The sequence below is a fragment of the Pocillopora verrucosa genome, chromosome 1 (assembly GCF_036669915.1).
Source record: "Pocillopora verrucosa isolate sample1 chromosome 1, ASM3666991v2, whole genome shotgun sequence".
NCBI classification, from domain to species: Eukaryota; Metazoa; Cnidaria; class Anthozoa; order Scleractinia; family Pocilloporidae; genus Pocillopora; species Pocillopora verrucosa.
The window spans coordinates 3591150-3617905 of NC_089312.1; the positions used below are offsets into that span (position 1 = coordinate 3591150).

At 39.2% G+C, this 26756-nt stretch overlaps 1 protein-coding gene and 1 pseudogene across 1 annotated transcript in view; both read right to left on the reverse strand.

Moving 5' to 3' along the window:
* Positions 1-3903, reverse strand: part of LOC131783901 (uncharacterized) — a 28029-nt gene extending 24126 nt beyond the window's left edge. The window contains exons 1-2 of the mRNA XM_066173819.1: positions 3780-3903; positions 2077-2133 (exon numbers count right to left, since the gene is read on the reverse strand). The gene's annotated coding sequence lies outside the window, so the exon portion shown is untranslated. The remainder of the gene's footprint in view (positions 1-2076; positions 2134-3779) is intronic.
* A 1414-nt stretch (positions 3904-5317) lies between these two features.
* LOC131776428 (uncharacterized) lies at positions 5318-25140 on the reverse strand (annotated as a pseudogene).
* Positions 25141-26756: the final 1616 nt, after the last annotated feature.

Consider the following 26756-nt stretch of genomic DNA (forward strand, 5'->3'; position numbering starts at 1 on the left):
AGGTGGTTGGATAAGTTTCAAATTCCTACTTGTGTCAGACGATATCAACCCGGTTAAATAAAAAAGCACACGAGTACTAAAAACCATCCTCTTCTACTTAAATAAGGTGATTCAAACAAAATGTGAGAGGTCTGTTCCCTTCTGTTTTGATATTTAAATTATGATATTCCCTAAGTTTTATCTGGGTGTAAGCAAAGAGCTGAGATGAGATCATGATCTAGCCAGGCGTTCCATAGAGGCTGTAACTGGCTTTTTCTTTGGGTAGTATCGCAAAAAATTGGCCCCTTTTAATGCGCCGCCGATTGACCTAGGCTAAGAAAAAAAGATCTTAAAATTTCAATTAAATATCGGCTAATTATCTGTAATAGTTTTCTTCTCTTCTGTTTGTTCAAGAGGGTGTATCACCTGCGCTTTAGGAAACTTGAATCATTGGACTCTATTTATGAAAGTTGAAGACCTCGATCGTCAATTTTGGAAGTCTTTTTCTCTAGGACACAAAGCAATCAAGGAAAATCTCTAAAGGAACCGCCATAATTAAGAGGTACAAAGGCTGAAAGCAGCTTAAAAACATATAGGTTAGCCTTCAAATCAACAGCACTCCGGTCTTTCCTATGGGACAGCAGAACCCTAGGAAAATAATTACTTTTCTTTCCTCAAGATAAGCCCTTTGAGTGCAAAAATAGTTGAATTCTGAGTTGAGACTGTAATGACCTTTCAACGTCATCATCATGTGTTTTCCACATAGGTCTCCAGTTATCAGCGGAAATCAATTTTCATCAAAGGCCCTTTAAGATCAATGATTTATCCTATAACGATTTCTCTGTGTGCAAACAAATGGTCCAACTTCATCTGATGTTGTTGTGGGTGGCACTTCAGTTTGAATCGACCCGGTAACCTAACACTATAAAAAACTTGGAGGACAAATGCGGCGAGTTTTACGCGTTTGGACTCGGTTACATCGAGGCGATCACGTTTGAAATCGACCACATCAGCAATGACACCAACTTACTCCCGAACGTCACATTAGGATTTGACATTCGAGACTATTGCGACACACCCGTTTTAGCCATGCATGGAAACAGCAAACGACTTCGTTAAAAGTAACTACTTGAATGCTTTATTTCAAGGGCAAATGAATGCTGTGTTCAGGAGGAAGTTAAAGATACACTTAGATAATATAACGGTTCCCATATCTGCAGTTATTGATCAGTTTCCTTCAAGTGGCTGGATACCAACAATACGCCCGTTTGCGGCCAGCGAGGAACTTAGTTCTTCTTACTATAGCAAACAGCTTACTTCTATCAGCTTTGAAAACTTCTGTATCCCCGTTTTCAAAGAAAATTTAAACATTAAAGACATAAGCTACCAGTAATAGGTTTTTCCATTGTAAGTGTTTCATAACATTAGATTCTCATCACATTTTTTTGTTACATTTGAAAGCATCAAAATATTTGAATCATTAAAATATAATGAAATCCCCATTTTAACCCTTTAAGTCCCTTCAGTGACCTAAACAGAATTTCTCCTTACACTATCAATATGATATCAAGCAGACAAGTAATGAGAATAAAGAAAAATACCAATTAGGGTATTATTGGTTGATCCAAGTCCAAATTCTCCAAACTAACATCATACGAAGTGTATGGCAGACAGTAGGGAGAATTACTAATGAAATCTTGGGAGTTAAAGGGTTAAGACACATATGGTAATATATGTACCAGAAAGACAGCGAGTAAACATGACATTATACTCCAGTAAAGTGTTCTTATATAGAATGAAGTTTCAATCTCATTGAAATAAAGTTGACTTCATGATTCAGATTTTAGTTAAAGAAATGCTTAATATCTCTTTAGAAGGATGAAAAGGGAATGACACATGAATTTAAAAACAGTAACTGCCAAATACTTAGAGATGAAATTTAAAAAACCACTTAAGTGTGGCACATCTTTTCACTGAGGTTTTAATCATTAGCTGGCACACAGAGATATGAAATAGGCTTTGTGGAAAAAACCAGGAATACAAAATTAAAGATTCAGGAGAACTATATGACTTTAACTAGTATACTGATGTTCTCACCTGAATTCAGTCTGAAAAAGGAGCTCTGCAACACTTCTGTCAGTTTATCTTCTCACCCTTGAATTAAAACATAAAATTTGATTATTTTTAGGCAGGTTAAGGAGGAAATTAAAGGAATGGACATATGGTACATAAAAAGAAACCTCCTACTATAAAGAGAAGCAGAAGCACATTACCTACATGTCTATGTTTCTGAATACAGCTATAATAGGTATTTTTTAATCAATTATCTACATTTGTAAACCGGGTGCTACATACGGTCGTAAAAGGGTGCCTTATGTATCAAATATATCAAGTTCAGTACTTCCAGAGTCATAAGCCGGGCTTCTGGCACCACAAAATAATAAAATAATCAACGAGTTATGCCAGGTCAATTTATCGAGAGTCAATTAAGTATAGTTTCCTAAAATCGTATGGAAAATTTAAAATGTGCTTCACTTGTGTGACATATACGGATTTATCGTTCTTAACTACTGATGAAAGGAGAGTATGACTTAGTTCATTCAAAAGAAAATATCCAAGCGGGGTACAGTAATAGTTCACGAATTGTAATCGGATAATGTGTCAACAAAACTTCACTAAATTATGGTGCCGAAGCGAATTTATCGTTCACAATCACTTATGAACTACATATACGGATATATCTTTCTTGATTACTGATGAAATTCCAAGATTGTACCCAAATGAATTTAATAGAAAATATTTAGGAAGATTACAGAAACGGACTCTCAAAAACTGCTATTGAATTCCAAAACTGTAAACAACAAATATTTACGCTAACCATGTGCTTAACAACGTGCTTGTGTGCTCAAATTGCCAGGACCCCGTTTAATTACACGATCACAGCTCGGACGCTTCTTATAAGATTGACTCCTCAGTTTCCAGCATTAGGAAAAAATTATCGTATCGCTAGCATGTTGATCATAACCCGAGCATTAAGTACGCCTCGAGATGATGAGCGAAGAGAAAGAGGCTCCATGTTTTGTGAGACAAATCAAGTTCGAACGAATCGAGTAGAAAGCATGAAAACACAGCGCTGAAAAGTACCATGACCAAACAATGAAATTGATTCCTTCTGTAGTAGGATTATCGCCATTTCACTCGTGAGTTGTTTGCACCACACATGTGCGCTCGGTAATTTAATTCTCAGATGTTTAACGGGTTCTCACATGACAATATTGTCAAAATCAAATTACCTCGTCAGACTTAATGTAAACATGAACATCGGTGACTCTATCTCATTACATTTCAATTTTGGGAATTGCTATTACTTCTTTCTTTGGGTAAAACAACAAATCTTCGACGAAGCGCGATTTTTTTAAATGAGTAATGTAAAGCCTGCGATAGCTTACTGAAGAGAGAATGATATAAACTTGCTCACGCCGTTCGCTATCATTTGAAAACTTTCTAAGCAAAATGTAATCGATAAGATAACTTCTTTTCCCTTAACACCACGACTGTATGAAAAATTCCAAAAGATAGGACAAGATATAACTTGAAGAATACGAACACTTTGAAATGTTATTCGAGCGACGAACCGGCGCGAGGGTTTTAAAGCGATGAATGCAAAAGTCATTGTTTTACTGAAACGTGATTTGAATTTTAAACTAAGGCTAATATCGAATGAAGATTGGGGAAAAAAAGTTTGAATTATCCGGGCCTTAGCGTAATAGGAAACCCAGATAAGACACGACTTAGCTTACCTCCTCTTCTTTCGCGGATCCTTTGTGGTTCGCTTCCCTTTGTTGATGACCTCTTTTCAGTTTGTTTTCTGAATTTCTTCGTATCTCCTTCTCACGTGGCTCCTCGCTAGATATTCACCTCTTTACTTATGCCTTTTCTTGCTCTTTTGCGCGTTCCGCTTGCCGTATTCTGCCTATTTTAGCGTCCTCTCTAACTTTCTTGTGCGTTTTTCTCGACTCGCTTTACGCCTTTTACTTCTTGCTTTCTTTGATTGTTGTCTCTTTCTTTCCAGCCTATTTCACTCAAAACCTTTTCTCCACGAACTTGAATTATAACAATTTCCTCCAGTTGACAAAGCTTTAAGCTCTGTCGGTATTGTTGCTTGGCGAGTTGATTAAAAATACTGAGAATTACTGTTCAAACTACAACCTCACCAATTCGATTTCCCGCTCAAAACGCGGGTGGCAAATTATTTGCTCACGCGGTTCGCATCTCCCAGCTCACGTGAAGCCCTCGTGTAATGCTTAACCGTGTGCCCGCAGTACGCTGCACTTAAGCGCGGTGCTTGAGCATACACACTTCATTGTTATGCGCATTTATGGGGTGTCTTAGTTACACACGCAGTCGCGCCTGCGCATTACCTTCTCCTTAACCCTTCCATTACGTAATTGCTGCCGTAGGCAGCTTCATATTGGGAAACGATCCATGGTCTTTGGTTCGATCGTTCGATCCATCGTTCGCATCAGGAAACAGCCAATGAAAAAACCTGTTATATGATGCTCTCTGGCCAATCAGCAGCCGTGTTATAAGAAATTGACATTGAAATTTTTTTTGAAATTCTCATTGTCATATTTGCAGTCAAACATCTCTAACGGCAGCACTCACTTCTCAATGAGAACTCCTAGTTGCTAACATAGTGCCCGCAATGCAGTTAACCGTGCATGCTAAAAGTGGCACCTCGTACGTACGGTCATAAGTCCAAATTTTTTCGATTTGATGGTTACGACTATTTATACGCTGCGCGCGCTGCGAGCCCTGCCATAAATTATTTACCTCGTGCACTAACTTCTCTGAGTTATACACTTGTGGAGAGGTATCTAAGACAGCACACAAGAGCTCGCAATCACCGGTTCGAGACTTCCCTGACGCGCCTGGAAGAAGTCCTCTGCGGTTGTGTAATCAGTAATTCCCGGGTATAGGGAAGTAGCAGATGAGGGGATATATTAGGTAGGCGGAGACGGCAGAGCGGAAGGGGGGGTGCAAAGTCATGTCTCGTTCTTGAAATCGTTTGCTTTCAACAGTTCTCGAATAATTCTGCCAAAGGCAAATTTGTTTGCACAAAATACGAGAATATTTATTCATTTATCTATCTACCTTTGGGAACCGGTGAAAAACACTGCAAATCGGATGAATCATCAAGGCTCTCTGGAGACTGTTTGTTCATGCATGGTAATCTGTAACCTTCCCCAGTGACGTGGTGAGAGAGTCAACCTAAGAATTTTCAAGTGAACAGTTGGAGGCAAAACTTTATCTTTAATGAAAGCAGTTGAACGGAATATTTAACACTGTATGTACAGTGGATGGACTCTGTTGGTAGCTAAAAGATCCTAATAATTACAATAATTCTTCTTCATTTTCCTACATCAATAAGCTTTTACTGATAAGTTTTTTTATTTCCTTATGGAATAGTTCATGTCCCACTTTGGCTTTTTTAAACATTCTTTAACTATCACTTACTAAATTTATAGTGTGCTTGCCTGAGGCGCGTTCTTTCTACAAAACTGATCTCCTTAAACAGCACTAATACGGAAAAAAAAAACTTGTCTTTGTTCACTGCAGCCAGTAGCCTCATATCAAGGCTTGCAAATACGTTAAAAACTGAATTAGCTATTACGAAGCTAGTAGGAGCTTTTTTTATTATCAAGAGATGCCATTAAAGCTTAGTATCGAAATGCTTCGTTCCAGCAATCCCAGTGCGTTGCCCCATGTTCGCTCGGTCATTTATCGAACCTGAAAGTTAAACATAGAAAAGAAGAACTGATAAAAAGATTGCTGAAAGATCTGATATTCGTAATTTCTCCACCGGCACCTAGGCCCAAATTCCACATACATTTGTAGAGGGAACACTCGTTAATGGAAATTCTTTTCAATTTAGAAAGAGGAAAGATCACAAGTCTATAAATAATTATAATATAGGTAGTATAAGTGGTAGGTATAAGGTCAGTCATTATTCACCGCTTAGGGGGTGGGGTGGGAGGAGGGATCACATGGTTTTCAGGAGGTACGGAGGGGGATATCGGTCGTCACCAACAGAGTATAAAGAAGGCTACAGAAAATTGACTGCCAATTAATTGCCAATGAGGAAGGGGGGGTGGGATGGGGTGGGTGGGTCTCCTAAGAATATTATAGAGACCTATGGAGGATCAGGTAAATTTTAGCGTGACACAAACAAAATTTTCCAGCGCCCCAATCCCCCAGACGACAAATAATGACCCATGTCCCTACGTAAGTGTAAAAAAGTCTGTAATAAGGTGGATCCGAATGAGATAAAAAACGGCAGCCAGAGAGGAGGAGAAAAAGAAGAAAAGAAAAGAGAAAGAATTAGATAGGCTCAGCGAAAAATCCCACAGGTGGAAAATTTATCTAGGACTTCACTGCTAGATATATCAGTCTCGTAAGGACACGCGTTCTCCGAACTAAACGTATATGGCAACAAACGCTTCTACACGGTACAAGACAGTGTAAAGCAAGAATGAACTATTAAGAACTAATACCTGCAGGTGACAACTGAGTAGTTGTTGATACAATAGATGATCTCCAAATTTGGGTCATCTTTCCTAATCGTGTCCTTCTAATGGAGCTGAGCAAACTCTCTCTCACCTATTGTAACAAATAAAGAGACACTGCAACAAACAAGTATAGAAAATCAGCTATTCTACTTAAAGTTCTGAGTGTGGAGGTTTTAGTACATAAGCCACCAATTCAGAGGGCCACCACAAGGAATACGATATTCTGCATCAAACTTACACCAAAGCTGTACGAGTTAAGTTGGAAAATACCTGGTCATCCAAGAAGCCATGGAAGATACAAAACACCAAACCCTAAAAGAATAAAACAAAACACGCGTGAGATAAACATGATCGATAGCAGCAACTGTAGAGCACATAGAACCGTGAGTACCTGGGTCGAGTTGAGTATGATGCACAAATACGCAAGGACTTCACTCCAGTGGATAAAGAACCCCAGCAGCCACGTGACACCCAACAGGGGCAGTAGAGCTGCGATGCTCCTCAATCCTTTTCTGTAAGATGAAAGGAACTTTAAGGGATCGATCACGGGGGGAGGGGGATGGAGGATTTTTTCGGGGGGGGGGGGGTATCACGTGCTTTTCAGCGGGAATGGAAGGATGATCAGTTGTCGCCAACGGAGTATAAATGGGGGATATTGACTGCCAAACGTTCAAAGACCCACGGAACCACTGCTGAAGTTTTTCTCAGTTTCTCTGGCAACAGAACGTAGAAAAGCATTGCTCAATTCCAAATAGTTTTAAACAGCATTTCCTATTCTGTGTGCACGTGGGAGAAAACACATTTGCCACTTTCGATAGGCCCTTCTCGAAAACCTTGGTTAATAGCATCTAGTTAAAAGAGCTTGTTAATTAAAAAAATCACACATACAAATCTGACTCTTTCATTAGATCATAAGCAAATATATATATATATATATATATATATATATATATATCAAAGAAAGGAAACGGGAATGAGAAAACAAAAGAAGAAACTTACCTGGTCTTCTCTACATTATCAGTCTGATATTTTTTCGATATCTTGGTGAAGATAACTCTCAGCAGAATTATAAATATCACAAGATTGACCTGGAAATGAAAAATTGGAAAATGTTTGACCTTGAAAAAAAATTCTGATGATGCATGTAATGTGTCTGATTGGTCGTTTGAAGTACAGAAAAAGCTTTAAGTTGGAGCGCTTCATTGAAAGTCACAAAAACAAAAACCAGCCAATTAAGTCGAAACGGCGCAGCAGAACAAAGGAAAGTATCAAAAGAGTTAAACGAGAACTCAAAAGAAACAGACATAAAGGTGTTCATGGTCATTATTTATTCTCAACCTCCTCACACCCCGGCGGTAAGTAATCAAACGTCTAAGAAAAAAAGCTGCACTTTTCAAAAAACACACAAACAATTACTTCAATAATTAGATTTGGGAAAGAAAGTTGAGCCTACCACGAGAATTGCCAAGACTGGTCCTTTATACAGCCATTCACCGTCATTAAGCCAGCACCTTGAAAAGATTACAATATTCCAACATGACTAAGTAAGGAAAAAGGAAAGCAGATCAATGCATTTAACTTATTCACTTGGAACTTTCCGTTTTGTTGCAAAAGAAAAGGAAAAAAAAAAGAAAAGACAGTAATATAAAAATTGATATAGAAAAATTTGTGAAACAAACCTTTACAATCCGAAAAAATTAAAGAAACAGACATTCAAAACATAAATCAAACACATGGGCCTCTTAAAAGAAAAGGCGTAGCAGTTAAAAGAAAGAGTCAATGGTCCTCATCGAGGAAGTTGGAGAGTTATACCAACCTGTCACGTATAATCTCCGCTGAAAGTTTCAGTGATCCACACATGACGTCCTTGTAGTATGTCTTGCTCATATCATATGTCACAGGTCTGATGGCTGCTATTAGACCCACAATAACAACTGGTAGACCTGTGGTCAAATGAGGTTGGTATACTATGAAATCCCAGATCAAAGTACCCCCGCTTATGGGTTAATCTGATTATAAACAAAAGTTCCTTCCGGTTATGATCCCAATAACAAGTCTAACAGCAGTAATATTGCAGAACTACTATATGTGGACACACCGCACTTAATGTCGCATCAAACACCATAGAAAGAGAAAAGCCAGGATAACACCACACACTACATTATATAAGGTAAGACTGAGGTATAGCATCTAGGTTACATTCGTTCTCACGGTCTTTAGTGTAAGTTACGAACCGAGTTTTTTCCGCTCGGACTTTTGGCCCAAACGCTAAAAAAACGGGCCATAGATTGGAGCGAAAAAAATGAAAACGAGGTTAGTAGGATAGTTACTAAAGCTCTGGGTTTAAAAAGAGGGGGAAGATTTGAATTCAATCAATATTTTGAGTTTAGAGGGCGGCACAGTGATTGATGGGCCGCTAAGGTCTGCCAGGCTGACCAATCATAATGCATGTACTGAATGAGAGAGATGATAAAAGCTGTCACCAGAGCCTTACCCCACCCAATGACTATGTATGTGATGTAGAGCTTGTGGACTGAAAAAACTTTCACCAGCTTGATGTAAAGATGAATTCCTTCAACCAACATCCACGTGAAAATAGCGGTGTGTGTTATATGTTGGAGGACAGCCATAGCTGAACATAATTTCTACGATATCATGAAGAAAAAAAGAAGAAAGAAATGTCTGAGTACTTAAAGCCAACAGCCATGTTACTTAGGTTTTTCAAGCTGAAACAACCTATTAAGGAAACAGTGTGTTCTTATTGTCTGAGCGGGAGGGCCGGACGGGAAATATTTGGCTCGTGGTGACAACTTACTGACTTCACTGCGCTTGGTCCACACGGCATGACCCGCAGAGCCAAATATTTTCCCGTCTGACCCGACCTTGTCAGTCGATACACATTTATGCGCAGGACTGCCGTCTTTCTCGTTTTTCCTTTCTTCTTACATATTTTCTCATGGAGACATAAGCTGGGCTGTGCGGCTTTTCCCGACCCTGCTCTAGCCATTGCGTACATTTCTTACTGGGATTTTTTTATGTGTTATCGGTACTCATAAGAATCAGGATCAGTAAAACTCACCGGTGTCTGCTTCCTGTTTGTAAAAATACACGAGTCCACGATTATCACGATGTAAAGCAGGCATATGGATATCAAAAGGTTTTTATGAACAAATATTCTCTCGGAGTTTCTTATCCTGTGTTAGAAAAGAGGTCACTCTGTTAGCTTTCTAGTCGGTACTTCATCTTCAATTAATGTTTGTGTTAGTATTTCAGTTGCAGACTAAGGTTCGGCCGGTCAGATATATATATATATATGTGTGTGTGTGTGTGTGTGTATAAATATTAACTACTGGTCTCTCAGTCGGAAGTCAGTCCACGTTTGTAAGTAAGGCAGCAAGCGAACAAGTCAGTCCTTCAGTTGGTAAGTTAGTGGGTCAGTCAGTCAATCAGTCAGTCAGCCAGTTGGTCAGTCAGTCAGTCCGTCGGTCGGTCCGACAGTCGGTCAATTAGTCAGATGGCCAGCCAGCCTGTCGGTCGGTCGGTCGGTCGGTCGGTCGGTCGGTCGGTTAGTCAGTCTGCAAGTCGGGCAACAACCAGTCTGTCTGTCAGTCAGTGAGTCAGTCAGTCAGATAGCCGAGTCATTCAGCCAGTCAATCGTCAGTCTGGACAATCAGTCTGCCGGTTAGGCAGTCAACCAGTAAGTCGTCAGTCAGACAGTCCGACTACTGTGTTATTCATCGATCAAATCGAAGCTTCAGTATTCCCCCATGCATTTGAACTTTTGAAGATTGGCGTGTTCAAATCCCCCCCTCCTCCGCAGCCAAACTTGCGCGAAAGCTCACGAGAGCAGATCCCCTTTCTTTAAACTCCTCCTTTGAAACACGTGTATTACGTTAGAAAGACTTGACACTTGCGGTTCAAATGCCCCACCTCAGCCGAGCAAGATTCAAATTCCCTCCCCCGGGCACGGACGACAGTCAAATGCCAGTGGGTTGCCCAGGGGAGATACTGTAGCTTCGAATTGATGGGTACATTAGTCACACTTCTGAGTATCAAACTGACTGAGCACCTTAGGCAGGAAAGCAGTATTAAGCAAATTACAACAACCACTATAGAAATGCTGCTGAGAACAAGATCCAGGTGAGTTTTAGCCATAGCTTTCCTTTCTTTTTCCTGATCTCCAACTTCCCTGGCTATTATTTTTAACGTTCCATTTACCTGAAAAAGAAAATTGACTGATTTAACCAACGAAAGTTTCTGTAACATTGACAACTGGCCTGTAATTTACTGCATAAAAGAATGAAAGGCGTTTACTACCCCTCCCCCCCCCCCCCCTCAGCACCAACGATCTAACTCTTTACCATTTATAATTCAAGTTATTTGACTTACATCATATTCAATCCAAGCACAGTTGAAACGTTGAAGAGGAATAAGGACGCGGCTGAAATTCACCTAGTGAGAGAACAACAGGAGGTGTTCTTTGAGTCAAAGCTTTCCTCTGAGTTTAGCTTGATAAGATGGACGTGCTCTGAATAAGGGTCATTTTGAGAAAAGTATGAGTGAGTTCGATTGGCTTTAGAATTCAGTATGAAATCAAATGATATCCCATGGTTCATATCAGTATTTATATTATTATTAAAGATAAGGGGATATTGAAGTGGAAACTTTCTTTTTGGTCGATACCCCTGGGATTGAGGGAATGAACAAAATAGATCCTGACTGAAATCTGACCTTGAGGTCATTTCCCTCAAGAGGAATTTTTCAGACATTGTTGTTTCCCTCGTACGTTAGAATTCGCTGGGACTTTTTACTTTGGTGTACCACTCACCTCGCTAGTGATGTTTCCCGGAGGAAGTGAAAGGGAGCTGACAGTATCACTTCTTGAGGACAGCTGATTTGGATCAATCCTCAGTTTTAGAACCGGTCGCAGCCAATAGGTCATTATACGATAACGTTTTGGGCTCCTGTTGCTCACGATGAATTGACGACGATATACACTATAGGATATACAGAAGTGTGCGAGAGTAAATTCCATGGACAACAGCAATGAATAAGAAATAAGTACATTCTTTACAATAAATGTTCTCAAAACCGTGAGAGCATTTCTACGGGTATCATAAAATGAAAACCAGATACCAACAGCCAAAAAGGGATGAGGAAAATATTACAGGAAGCCAATGAGAATTCAAGCTGTCTGGAGCGCGGGAAAACGCGAGTGATTTGTTACGATTGGTTTTAGTGGTGAATCTGATTGGTTAAGAGGTTGGCCCGGGTTTCCGAAACCAATCAAGGCAAAGTTAGGAAGGAGTAGTCAAATTCCGGATGACGCGTGATTGCTAATTGCTCTGTCACAACACAATAGAAATAAACAGGATATCCGTACTTGAATAAGTTTGTGTTCTCCAGTTTTTATTTTCCCTAATTTTGTATCCTTCTACAGATTTCTCTAGAAGTTTCAATTTTCTTTCGCTTCTTTTTCAAGGTATCATTTGTTTCCAATGTTTTTCTTCAAATTTTGCACGGGAGATTCGCGTGCGGCCGGCCAAAATTGATCTACTCACGCATGTCCGATGTTTGACAGCTGTGTTGAACTAAATGCACTGCGTTACAGCGCTCACTACGTGAGGGGAAAAAATGGGAATTGGGGTGAGCTCCTAAACGGAATTCAACCAAAAAGAAACTTCAATTCGATCAATGTTTATTCTTTAAGTCTACGAATTTCACTCACTATTTCAACTTAATCTCCATTTGTATTAAACTCTCGAATCAACAGTTGACATGCAGTTAATAACAAGCATTAATAAAATGATCCTTGTAGATAAGGATAGGAAGTCTTAGAATTTTCTGGCTTATTTTTATGCATCTCTCTAGCAATTGCCGTTCGCTTGCTAGTATTATTGCGCCACGTATTTTCACTTTAGTGTAAAGTAAACTGTCTTTACTTGACTTACTGTTTCATCAATATCCAAGTAAAACAAAACCGGAAAGTATGCGTCAGATTTGAGGCCCCGCAAGTAAATTCCCTGATAGTTCGTGTTAATGACCAGCGCTGCCAGTTCGTCTGAGAAAACAACAAAGACGGTAACAATTTAGTGACTATAAAAAGTTCGACATAAATAGAAACTCAAGTTCATAACAAAGTTTCGGTACAATTATTTACATAGTATGAAATTTTTCGAATCCAGTTTGAAGAAAGAGGGATGGCGTAGTGGTGAGAGTGCTCCAATCACTGTATGCCACACAGATTGATTTGATCATCATCATCATCATCAATATCACATTTGTCATCATTTGTGGATTTTCTTCTTTTACGATTAATTTAGTTTTTTCTTCAGTTTTTCTTAACAATTCTTATCCTTAATCGTTTTTTAATTAGTTAAAGCCATCTAGCTTTGATGCTCGTCTGCGTCGGTAAAAAATTAAAACCCCCTAAAAAAAAGACTTTGATGTGGCGTAGCACCTTTAATGGTGTGTGTTACCTCATCCTAACCGAGTTCGAGGTCGATAGTATAAGATTACAGACCGAGTCTTTTTCCACTCCTATTTATAAATCCGAGCGGAAGAACGAGGTTCCGTAACTTCGAGAAAAGAACAGATCGAGAAAACGAGGTTAGCCAAGACATCTATAATATCTCTGGGGTTAAGTAAGGGTGAAAGATTTCAGTTTAAACAAACTTCTCAATTAAGAGGGCTCTACAGTGAAACACGGCCCTCTAATTAAATTACTCAATCATAGCGCACGTACTAACTTAGCCTAAGTCTCAGAGATATAATAAAGTTGGTTAATTTTGTTACAAGAATTATGAACAAGACCTTTACATGGAATATTACTTTCAAATCAGAAGTCTTATCAAATGCTATTTACTATGTTGCGTGTTTATTTACTTTCTTGTTTTAGTTTTGTGTTTTCTTATCTTAGAGTAAGTTTCACGCATGCTTACCACTTCTTTAGGACAAAAGGAGTCTGACTGAGGCTTGAAAACGTTTTCGGTTTGAGCTGTTTGCAATATGGCCTTGAGAAAAAGAAAATATATGAAAAGCTCATAATTCGCAATCTCATAAGAGAACAATAAGAAATGAACCCTTAGACAATTATTAACAAAGGCTTCCCTCTGGATCTGCATTTCGAAATCCAGCAAGGGAGCGGTCATTAGTTATCGCCGGGGGGTCAGGATTTTGTGTCACGAGATAATTCCCAGGCTCTGTAGTATTGCTAATGACCCCACCCCCTCTCTCACTGGCAGTCAATCTTTTATGGTCCCCCCTTGCATACTCTGTTGGCGACGACTAATTTTTCCCCTCCCCCGTTCCCCCTGAAAAGAATTAAATTCCCAAACTCTTCCGACCCCCCGCCCCAAGGTGATTAAACGCGTCTGTTCCATGAGAGGTTTCTTTAATTCTTTGAAAACTTGAGTAGATAAATCAAGCCTCTGAGGAAGACCTTTATTTGATTTATTAAAAAAAAAACTACCCATAATTTTTTAAAAAATTCCTGTTCTTCGTTAAAAGAGTAGTAAAGCGCGTATGTAATTTCAAACTGACAAAGAATGTAAAGTCTGTCATATGGTAATAAAGGCTGAACTTCGTACCTGTAAGAAATTGACCGCCACCATATCGTTGGAAGGGTTGACTGGATTTAGTAGGAGAGCTCCACTTTTAAACCAAAGAATCAGATAATCAAAAAACAATTCTTTGTTTGTAAAGTTAGTAGCCTTGTTCACAAATGCTCTTGTTAGTTCCAAAATGTTTGTTAGATTCATTATGGATAGCTGAAAATGAATGGAGAGAAGCCTTGTATAAGTTCCAGTAAAATCAGTTGTTAACCCGATAAACTTTAAGACAAACATGATGACGATATTTACTTCTTCGTTCGAACGAACGCGAATCAAACAACCTATTTCAATTACGGCATTTGGTTCTTGGCCACTGTAAAGAGTTCTAAATCTGATATTTCGCGCGTTAGCCCTTCGTCAAAGCGATTGACAAATTCTGCAAACTCTAGACGGTGGCCGATTTACATAAGCAACTCAATTGTTGAAACCAAATCATCTTAGTTGTTATATCCCTTTTGGTTTTTTAGAAACTTACCGTCCCCCTTATTACATGTAAAAACAAAAAATTTGAAATAAATGAAAAACTTGACTTATTTATTTGCTATTCCAATTGAGTAATTTATAGCGCTTCAAACAACCGCGGATTAGAATAGATCGGAATCAAGCTACTACATACTTTATGCCTGAATTCTTGACGAAGAGATTTTTTTTCGCAAAAACAGCCTTCTTTGAAACTCCACTTTGTCATATCACCATCCAGTGAAGAACAACGGTTCGTAAAATTTCCTGTGGCCAAATGAAAATAAATAGATGAAATCACATTGCTGAGGCACCAACAATATTAAATCTATCTTAACACTCAGTGGTGATTCAAAGTATAATTGAATGACAAGTGACATGCTGTAAGCTTACGCGAATGCCTGACGAAGTAAACTCCACAGATCTAATTCAATTTTGTCTCCGGTTCACACAACGAAAGGATATAGTAGAAAAATTAACACAAGAACTGAACATGTACAGTCTGAACCTTGGAATAACAATTGATTGGGTAATGTAACCCTCCTGGTGAGGAAAGAACTGAAAATTATTGTTACTGGCCGAGGTGCATGACTGACATTTCGATAAACGAAATGATAGTCAAAGTTAATGCACCTGCTTTTCACGATAACTTTGTTGAAGCTTCTTTCCAGGACGTGCTCTCCTCACCCGAGTGATCATACTCCTTGATCGGAGAAAAAAAAATGTCATATAAAGTACACTAAAACAGTAAACTGTTTTCCACCTACAACTGGGCACTGCTTTGGACCTATAGGAGTTATATCGTTTCCTTTTAACCTTTTTAGTCCCAGAAGTGATTAAGGTGTAACTTCACCTTGTAATATACATACACAATCCAGAACACAGGCAACGAGAATGCTCAGACTTAACAGATAGAAGATGTTGCCTTCATCTCACACCAAATTCTTGAAGTTTATTCACAAGGTAACGCGTGGAAGCTTAGGGGAGAATTAACAATCAGATCTTGGGAATTGAATTTGTGTTGAGTATCTATCACAAAATAACAATTTTTCGACGAAGAGTATCAAAACATTTTCCTACCTCCTAATTCTGGATCCACCTCTGAACAGTTCCTTGCAACAATCTCATTCAGGGCAGTTCTTTCCCAGTAAATATTGAACTTCGTATAAAATGGACAGAAATCTGAAATAATTATTTTAAAGTTCCTTTCAAAACAGCTTTGACACAAAATATTCTTGAAAAGGCATGAGTGCTGCCATTTTTCCTTCTATAATCAACTTCTTCAAAGTGCAGACTAGGATGTTGTTCAACACTATTAAACGAGGAGTTTAAGGAGGATCAGTTAAACTTCATCGTAACAGAACAAAAATCATCCTTGGGGTGATCAATGATGACGAGTCCCTAAAAATAAAGGTGCGTGCTCCACATAAGTTGAAGGTTTAACTGCGATCAAAAGCTAGCTTGGCGAGCTTTCGCTCTCTTCCGTTCATCTGACCTAACTGTCTATTTCTAGTTACTGACATAACTTATCCCTTTTTTTGGCTCTTTTTACTTGTTCTTCATGCTTCGAGACCTTGCCTCATTTTTATTTTTTCTCAGTTTACTTCCTTTCCTTTTTCATGGGGTACAGGAAACATCACCTGATTTGCGCATATGGCTTTTAGCAAACTTGGAAGAGTTTTTCAAGTTCATTATTAGCCATTGTCATTCCTTTCTATCCTCAACCTTCGTCGTTTCTTTTCGCTTCATCCTCCTCATTTTTATGTCTTCCTGTCTTGCAAAACTAGTATTTTGTGGTCTTTATCATTTTGAAGAATATTCTTTTGCGCGTTCTGGTTCAAATTGCGGTGACAGCCATCGGGAACTCTCAAAACTCCAGCCATATTTCATCGCCGTGGGGAGGGAGGGGGGGAGGGGGGGGGGTATGAAGATTTTGTAGAGTCACGGCAAAATCTACCTGATCCCCCAGAAGGCTCCTTAATATTCTTAGGATCTCCTCCCTCATTAGTAGTTAATTTTACTAAAATTCCCCTTTTTGTTTGCAATATTCTATTAGCGGCAACTGATCTCTCCTTCCGTTCCCTCAGAAAAATACGCGATCCTACATTATCCTCCGAGCCCCTTTCCCCAGACGAAAATGATGACTAGTTCCCAGGTCTCGGTCATAGCTATTTATACTTACACTGAACGCAATCTCTCTCGTCAGACTTGTCCCTGCAGTCTGCTTTCTGATCACATCTGTCGTTAAGTGATCTTATCTCATCTCCACTCTTACAGAGGTACAGTCTTTCATCAGATATGAGTGATAAGTTTCGTATTCCTGGAAAAATGTAGAAACACAAACAGCCTCGGAACAGTCTTTTGTCTAAGGCAAAGCAGAAAACTTATTTTTTGACGTCCACAAATCTCAGCGGGGACGTAAACAAAAGTAGCTTGAAGGAGCATGTTTTTCTAGGCAACAAAAAAAGTATGTCCCTGAAAGTCCCTATGACACGATGGGTGTCTCGATAGTTAGTGGCACTTGAAACAAACCTGTAAAAGCCCCCGTACATCGCACGTGACCAGCTTCCAAGTAGCATCCAGACCTCACTCTCTGCATCTCTGAGCTGCAAAAGAAGTCAACTCCATTCTCTGCCCAGCGGTAGCCTTCCGGATAGGTTTGGTTCCTCCAAGTGCAAACTAACATAATGCAGTCATTTACATGGGAATGGATAACTTAAATTTAGTGTGGTAATTTTCTTAGGAACTGTGGTGGTAAACAAGCTTTTAGTTACAAAATATATGATAATTCGCTGAGAAAATTAGCTAGAATTAATTGCAGCTCTTGTAATTACAGGATGAGAGCTCTTTGAAAAATCCTCGTTACCCATTTTTACGCAGGTATTCCGCTGTACCGTCACAATCACTTACCTTTACAGATTCCTCTATTTGCTTTCAAAAACGCCGCTACGTCACAATCCGGTTGACTACAGTTATCAGTGCTTTCGTCATTGGATGTAATGACTGACAGCGTTCTAGAACACGAGATAACGCCATTGTGACAGTAACAGTCGATACAGTCACCAATAGACCAGGTGCTTCCATTGATATATGTATTTACATCCTCATCCTGACCCAAGGCATCTGAGAAACAAATCGTCAGTAGATAGGGACTGAAAAAATCTGCTCTGACAGGAAATGAGTGAGTTGAGAGACGAAACCCTCTCTCCTCCCTCCTTGTGTGGTCCTTAATCTTACGGTACATCCCCAAGGGCTTTTTTTGGCACACTCCCCTTGGAGATCCAGGCGGATCCAAACTAGTGGTCAATCCAATGTTGCCAATTTTTCTCACGTGCGCATCCCATGATCCCACACGGCTTCTATGCGTTCTTCACTGAGACGTCAAGCAACACGCTAAGTAAATGTACATTGGTCTCGGAAGACCAGATACCTAAGTCTAAAAATAGCTTGAGAGTGATAACGTTTGAAATAGGGCCTACAAAGGGATACAGTCTCATTAACTTATTCTCTCTTAACTGCCGCTGACGTCTATACATTGGTTCTTTCACAAAGTTGCAAAAACTTTTTTGTTTAATATTTGGACATTTGCTCCGAGAGAGCTCACAAACTTTATGTCACATGGCCATTCTCGACAAGCGAATACGACTAGGTTATAATAGAGAAGGATTTAATAGTGTAGTTTGATCGTGTGGGTGAATTTAGTCATGATAAGGACTATTGTCGGCAGTGGTGACTGACGTTTCGACAACCTGAGCGGAAGTCAACATCAAAGGCAAGTGAATGGTTGTGTCAGTCGAATGTTCTTGGTACGGTTTGTATAAACTGATTGGCCATTTTTGCCGTGATTTTATCGGCTGGAAAACTCAAGTGGCGTAGGTTGGTCATGATCGGTCGGTCTTGATCCGTCAGTGAAGTTAGGTCGTTCTGTTAGGTTCGTTTGTAATGTTATATTAATGCCGTGAGGAATCCGGTCATTTCGATAAAATACGATTTGATAGAGATCGATTCAAAACATCGACAAAGTCGATTCAAAACACGTAGAAATTAAGTCGCTTCGATACAGCTTAATTCAGTTCGATACAAACTAGTGAAAGATAAATTTGGGTGTCACGACGGCAGTTGTTCGGCGATATATCTTGCCTTCTTTAATCTGCATTCAACGATCTATCAATGACCTTTGTCCTAGTATTTTTACTGATTTCAAACGTCATAAAGACCAACCTCGAATTACGTGTAAAATGACCTGTATTTAATCACTGTTTGCTAGGGTATTTGAACAACAAAGAATTAGTAATGACCTAAAATAAGGAATGATTGCTGCGAATGGAGAAGATATACACAGCTTAAAAATAAGGACTGAATTTTTCAAGATGGACCAGCCATGTCGAAGCCTCTTAGAAGTCGCTGCTTATCAGTCCAACTTACCCGTTTTACAGGAGCCGTTTCCCGGCAGGCGGCTCAAGTCGATATTGTCACACTGATCATCATTGGCTATCAACTGAAGTCCGCCAGGACACACCTTCATACCCCAACGCACCTGATTTGCAAGTTGTGGGAGTGCTATAAATTACAAAATCCGCCTTCAGTGAGAAATTGAGAGCAATTTTTCAATTAATTGTTGAAAGCAAATTCGTAATTGCTTTGGTTTGCTTTAATACACTAAACGCTTTGTGATAGGCCCAGAAAACTCGTACACCGCATGGAAAAGTCAAGTGCAAAACAGTCAATCACTCGTGTCAATCACTCGTGTCAATCACCCGACGCTTATAGCATCTTGTCACTTAATACTTTGCATTCTAATTGGCTGTTGTCATAGCTTTGGTTTTCGTTTTTCGAAAACTGATAGATAATCATTCCAAAAAGATCATAACATCGTTCTTAATTCATTTGGATTGGGGAAGGGGGAGCGGGGAGTGGGAATAGTGCAGAGGTGAGAACGCTCGCCTCCCACTTATGTGGCTCAGGTTCGATTCTCATCCTTACTCCAAGGATTTTATCCAAGTCTTCCGGTTTTTCTTCCTCCACAAAAACTGCTCAGGAGAAGACGAGCCACCTTGTGGAATGTCTATTGCTAAATTATTTTTATTATTATCCGTGTTATTGTCCATTAAGTTCGCTAAGGTTTAAAAATGAGGTAATTACAAAGCAAATGCCTTGTAAATAACTCCTTATTATTATTAATGACCTTCTCAATATGAAAAGTGCTTAACATCGTTTTCTTTCTAAACGGAATCGTTATTCTCGCTCGCAATCGGTCATGTATATATCACTTCAATATCTATTACATTGTTATCTATCACCTGAGCATTTCTTAGCACAACAGACTGCTCCATTGTAGATGTGACAGGTCAATGGAGACATTTGTGGGCACCCTTTATTCCGCTTGTGTCCTGCAAAGAGGAACTGACACCCTTGGTAGTCCCAGTTGTCTCCTTGTGACAAAATCTGGCCACCTTCGACGGTTTCAATTGCTGAGCGAAGAAATAATTATGTATATAATAAATTATGTATCATTAGAGTTCTTTAGAGCCTTTGGGGGGATTAGGTAAATTCGATTGTTGCTCAACCAAAATTCTCCCACCCCTCCCTCCAGGGGATGAATAATGACCAATTCCTAAGGTTTCCAGTTCCAAAGGTTTTTCCGGCGATTTCAATTTCTTCCCGAGTCAGCACTGAATAGCTTTTTTCTGTTAAGCATGGATCTATTAAGCGAATCCTGATGGTGTATCCTAATTTGGTTGAAGTGATCTCTAATGTAGCTCTCGGCTTAAATTTAAAAAAGTTTAACTCCTTAACCTGACGTGTACCTTTACAAGTTTCTCTCCTGGCTTTAATAAACTCCACAGCGTTACACCCTGGTTGTTCACAGGACTCATTAAAAGGTAAGTATGCAAAGTGTTTGCCAGGGAAGTTGACTTGAAGTGTTCTCTTGCATTTCAGACGACCCTTTGTACACTCGCAGCTGAGACAGCCGGACACCTGGAATGATGTTAGTAATGAATTCTACAAATGTTATTCGAGCTGACATTGCTTAAAAAAAAAAAAAAAACGCCAAGCTCTCTGATACGTAAGTGTACTGCTGTAGTCATTCTAAGGGTGGAATTTTTACAAGGTTTGCCATTAATATAAAAATTTACCTCCCAACCATGTTTGAGAATTAGAATCTGCCCTTCCTCATCGCGACAAATAACTAAAAAAAAAAACATGGAGCAGAAATCATCAGTATTCATTTTTTAAGTAAGTTTTTCTCCGATGGTTTTTTCCTTTCTTTTTCGTTTGGTTGAGCGAGGGGGGGGGGGGGGGGGGGGGGGAGGGGGAGACGGGGAAAGGGAGGAGTGATATAGGGTGTGGTTAGATTAGTGAAAGCTCAGTTACTTTAAAAAGCCGGATTCATCAACTCACCATCATGGCATTGCACTTCATCAGAAGCGTCAGGACACTCGGCGACTCCATTACACACGTGTTCTTTCCTTACGAAGTCCCCACTGGAACAACCAAACACCTCATTTAAAGCCTTGAGCTGAAAGAAGACTGGATAGAGAAGAAGCTTTTAACATGGATAATTGCACTGTGTAAATGTCATTCGTTGCTTGATCAAAACGAGTCGCTCTCTCTACCGGCAAGGGAGGTTAGTGAGAAAAATTACCTGGCTCAACTTGGCCGAAAAGTAGTCATTTCCAATGTTTGATTCGATAACTGGTGATTTCTCCCCATTACAAGTTCGCCTCTTACCATCTCTGCGATTTCGCTCCACATCGTTCAACTGATTAAGGTGGGGGCGATTTTGTTTTACGTTAGGGGACGAATTTGCAATGGAGCAGATTCAATATAAACCTGTGATTCAAATCGAGAGTAACTAGATGATAATCACAAACAATCATGTGTCATCATTGCAGTGTTTCACCTTAACAACGACATTTCATTTATTATTGAAACCTACCCTGGTAGGCAAGTAGTGACTGTCCCATCCCCTGTTGGTAAAATATCGTTAGTTGGCTGATGACACGGCATACATCTTCCAATTGTCTCAACTTGGAAGAACCCATAATGAATAGTCACGTGATACTTCACACAGCCAATCAAACCATCCACGCATGAGCAATTGAAACAGACTCCTGAAAACCAGTGTGTACCATGTTCCCGCACCATGCCTTTTTCATCGGTGCAGGCTGGCCGAGAGAGCTTGGTACAAGTTATATTTCTATAACTGCAGGTACACTTGGTCATGCTGTTGCTCAGCCACTCATGTCCATCTACAAAAGCGTTTCCATGGGAATCCCAGCAGCCATATTCAGTTTTTTGGCACTCGACTTTTAGATTGGGTGTACATGTACATTTGAACAAAGGATTTGGGTTCCAACTCTGCCATACGTTATAGGTGTTTCCGTCTTTGTCGCTGCAACCTACCAAAAATTCAGAAAAATTGGCGACCAAGTAGGTCACCGCGCGTAAAATTCTCGATGTAAGAAGTCACGGGTCACATTTCTCTGCGTACTATCCTCGGTTATGGCGTTCGTAATTACGAATGGCTTCGAAACTAAAACTACCTTATTTTATAGGGATTAAAGTCTTCTAACCACGAAATATGTCATGGAAATATTTAGCCATGACATATGGGGGGACGAGATAAGGAGGAAATGGGGGGGGCGGGAACACATGGTTTTAAGGGGGAATTAATGGGGCATCAGTCGACCCCCATATATTATAAAGGGGGGGAACTAAAGAAAATTACTTGCCAATCAACTGACAACGAAAGGGGAATCATAAGAATATAGGAGTATTATAGAGCCTTAGGAGGGATCAAAGTCTTTTAGCAACGAAATATGTAATGGAAGTATTCAGCCATGGGGAATTTGCTTTCGGCAGTTACATCTCTTCGGTTGTTTCTTTTAAAGGAAAAATCTATGATTTACCACTTCGGAGGGAGAGATGAGGAGGATTTGGGGGGGGGGGCGGGAACACATGGTTTTTAGGAGGAATTAAGGGGGAATCAGTCGACTCCTACATATTATAAAGGGAGGGGACTAAAGAAAATTGCTTGCCAATCAACTGACAACGAAAGGGGAATCATAAGAATATTATAGAGACTTAGAAGGGATCACAACCAAATTCATCCTACTTCTTCCCCCTCCCCCCCCCCCTTCGCCGATCAGTCGACTCCTACATATTATAAAGGGAGGGGACTAGAGAAAATTGCTTGCCAATCAACTGACAACGAAAGGGGAATCATAAGAATATTATAGAGACTTAGGAGGGATCACAACCAAATGCATCCTACTTCTTCCCCCTCCCCCCCCCTTCGCCGATTAATAATGATCAGTCCATAAATGGTTTATGTGTCACTTACCAGCTTCTCCAGCTCCACAGTATCGCAGGCTGCAGGAGTCTACAGCTGTAGGAAAGTGTCCAAATTTGTACACCATAAAACCACTGCAGTTTTTCACTAAAACCAAACTATACCAGTGACAACAATCGTTATCCTTTGTAAAACAAATCATGCGCTGCACCACACCCTCCCCTTCAGTTGGATGTTTGCCATTCAACCAGCCAGGTGACAGAGTACCACAATGCATTTTGGGCACGCAATGTGTCGGCATAACAGTCCCTGCGCGGCCGGCCAGCCTGTACCAGCCACCGGGTAGGTAGGCGTCACACTTCAAAGTGTTGTAACTGAAATAGTCTGCGGCTCTATCACGTTCGTTGAGTGTGTTGTAGTCGCTGCATTCATCGCCTGATAACAATTAAATAAGCAAACAAATAAACAAAAGGTGAGCAAAACAAACAATAGAAATCGACGATATGAAATTTTTTTGTTTAGTTGAAACGTAGAGTTTATTATTCTTTTAATTACAATGAACAAACTTTAAAAGTTTCGGCACAATTTTTGCAGACACATTTCCGTTTGAAGACTAAACCTCGTGTTGTTTGGTTTAACTAAGTAAATAATTATCGTAAAAGAGATAAGAACTGAAATAACTTCACAAAGTTAACGTTGATGAATCTTTTAAAATGGTAACTCTTTTCCATGAGAGCATTAAAGTTTGTAACGATGGCGTCAAAATTGGAAATGTTTCTAATATTTCAAAAAACTGTTACATTCCCAAAATTTTGTAGTAGACGAGGCGTGGAGAAAGGCTGCAATTGTGAAAATAGAATACTAGTGACTGTGTTCAAGTTGAACTTTCACTCACAATTTATCAATCAATTCATCATCATTTTTAAAGATTTTAAACTGCCGTTCTTAAAATACCTTGCCAATTCTTGATTGCTACTTGCTTAGGCGGCAATGAACCTGGAATAAAGAAAGACTCTCTGGGTAGATTTGTCTAGATTTTTACGAATATAAGTCAGTATCAGCAAGCCTTTGGATTTAAATGTCGGATGTCAAAACCAACACCCATCCCTCCCCTGAGGGACGCAAAATGGATGAAACCTCCTCCATCTCTCGATAAAGAATTCATTTTATATCTCAAACAAATGCAAATAAATTTTATTTTAATACAAAAAAGGCAAAAACAAAGTGCCTGAAATATCGTAGTTATGATTTTCAGGTGGATAGCAGACGATAGAGGAGGCATTCTCACTACAATCTCTGAGGATTTTCTTCTACAAATGCGATTGATAAAAAGATGTCAGAGAATATTACATTACCTTTGATACCACTTCCACACACTCGAAAGGTAACGTTTAAACTTGAATTCACGTCCAGTTTGTAAACAAAGAAGCCGTTGCAGTTCCTTACGAGTACGCTCACAGATGTCATGCAGCAAACTTGTGATTTAGAGAGACATACTGATCGTACTACTAAACCTTTATCTACACTTGGATGGTTACCCGCCAGCCATCCGGGAACGAACGTACCGCAGTGATCAGCGGGAACGCAGGTTGTAGCCATACGCGTACCGGCTGAGCCATTGTATGTAAACCAGCCCGTTAATGAGGTATCGCTGGTGTTAACGATGTAGTTGGTAAAAAACCTAGATCTGCTTGCCTCGTTTAAAACTGTATGGTTTGTGCACTCGATTGCTACAGAACAGGACAGAAAAAAAAACTAGCTAGAATGCTCCATGGCATGCAAGACCATTTTAGTAAGTACGATCAAAACCATCAAGCATCTTGGTTCTCTCTCACCAACTTGCTTAAAACCATAAAAAAATCGTTTCAAAGAAAATGAATTTTTATTTAACTGGCGCAGCACCTTCAAGCAAATCACGGCATTTTCTCTACTGATAAGAAATACCAGTCTGCTTTCGATAATATTGTTCAAGCGTTACAATAATATTCCCCGATTCCAGCAATTTTGGCAAGCCTAAGTAGTTTAGATCGTTTGACGTGTCCTGTGAAAAGCAGCTGGCTTCTACCTCTGTCAAAATGTTGAGTCAACTTTAAGGTACAATAAAAAGAATGGAAACAACGTTACCAGGATGAGGACTGGAAATCCCTTGATGGGAAGAAAGTATGGCCACAGCAAACAGTGCAATGAAGTGGTGCAGCATCTTAGCCAGTATGCATCATCCTGGGCTGTCTTAGGAAATAAAATTGTTTTTATCAAACAGAGAGAAACATTACCAATACCTTTTAAAGCTACGAAACCTCTGTTTAAAGCGCAAGTACCTTTTTTACACGAAGGTAGATTTAACTAAGGTGTGCCGACAAGTTAATGCAGTACTCTTCTAACAGTTGTCTGAAAGATGTCAAAAGTTATGGAACGCAATGTTAATTTAGTTAAAACTCAACTCATAAGTTTACCAGATCAATACTTGAGGCCAACAGTTCCTCTTGAGGGTTTTCAACCAGCTTGTTCCGTGCAGTGCGACATTTATCCCTCTACAGGTAACAAAGCTCTATTTGTACTTGAGTGAAAAACTTCGTATTATATGTACCAACTATTGTAATAAAATATTTATAGATGTCTATATTAAAGCTTGCTACTTATAATTAGAAATTGAGCTGTTAAACGTATAAAATATAAAGATAGGTCACGAAACAAGTGCAAATTGATTTAAGAGTCTCTTGATATGAGTAAAAAGCTTGTTTACGTGATTAAACTTCAAGGTTTCAAGACTTTCTTTCGCAATACTTTGTTCGTAATATAAAATTCGCTAAATTTTGATATCGAAACTTTTGTTTATCAATTTTCTTTAAAAATTCATATCTCGATATAATTGATATAATTGACATTACCGGCTTAAGGCAAAATTTTGCGGCACGATTACAGGAACCTATCGATTAAAACTCAAACGCAATTTCCCCAAACAAATATCCACAAACTCCGGGGAACAGTGAAATTTTCTTATTCCGCTTCATACGTAGGCTTCGATAAACTACTGTCTGAGACAAATTGTTAACAATCAGCCCACTTGCTCCTAGGGTCGAACAAAAAGACATTAATTGTGTTGTTTATGAAAGGTATCAATAGAGCGTCGGTTTAAATTAACAATTAAAATTTTAAAAAAAAAACTTAAAATGCTAAAAGAGCACTTTAAGTTTACTAAAACTTTACTGTCTGTCTGAGTATGAATACAATAAAACATTTCAAACATCAAGCCAATACGTCTTTCAATTTTTTTTCAAATACATCCTCTATCTTCTCACTCGTCGAATCTTGATTAAAGGTTTGTTTAATTTGTAAAATGGAAGAGAAACCTCGTAGACATAACAACTCAGATGATCAGTGACAAAAACTTTTTATTATGTGTAAATGACCAAATCCCCTGCTGCCAACAAAGTAAAAAAGCTTTAGTTAAAGCGAAAATAGGTTTTGACAATTAGTGATAAAAATTTCAACCGAATTCTGCATTATACCCCTCTTGGCGAAAGAAGAAAAACAAGACAGTAAATTTTTGATCAAAAGCTGAAAGAGAATTACCGTTTTGCTTCATATATCCGTCTTGTTTTACATTTTGAATAATAAAAAAAATGAAAAGATGAAAGTGATGAATTACATAAATGAGATGAGCGGAAAACGACGCAAGTATAATATTTATATATTCCGCCTACGTTTATTCTTCAACTTTGTGCGTTGTTGACAGATGAGTAAAAAGTAAAATTCAGAAATAATGAAATTAATCGACGTACTCACACCACTACTTCGGAAGTCACTTCCAGTTTGCGTTTATAATAACTAATTAGTACC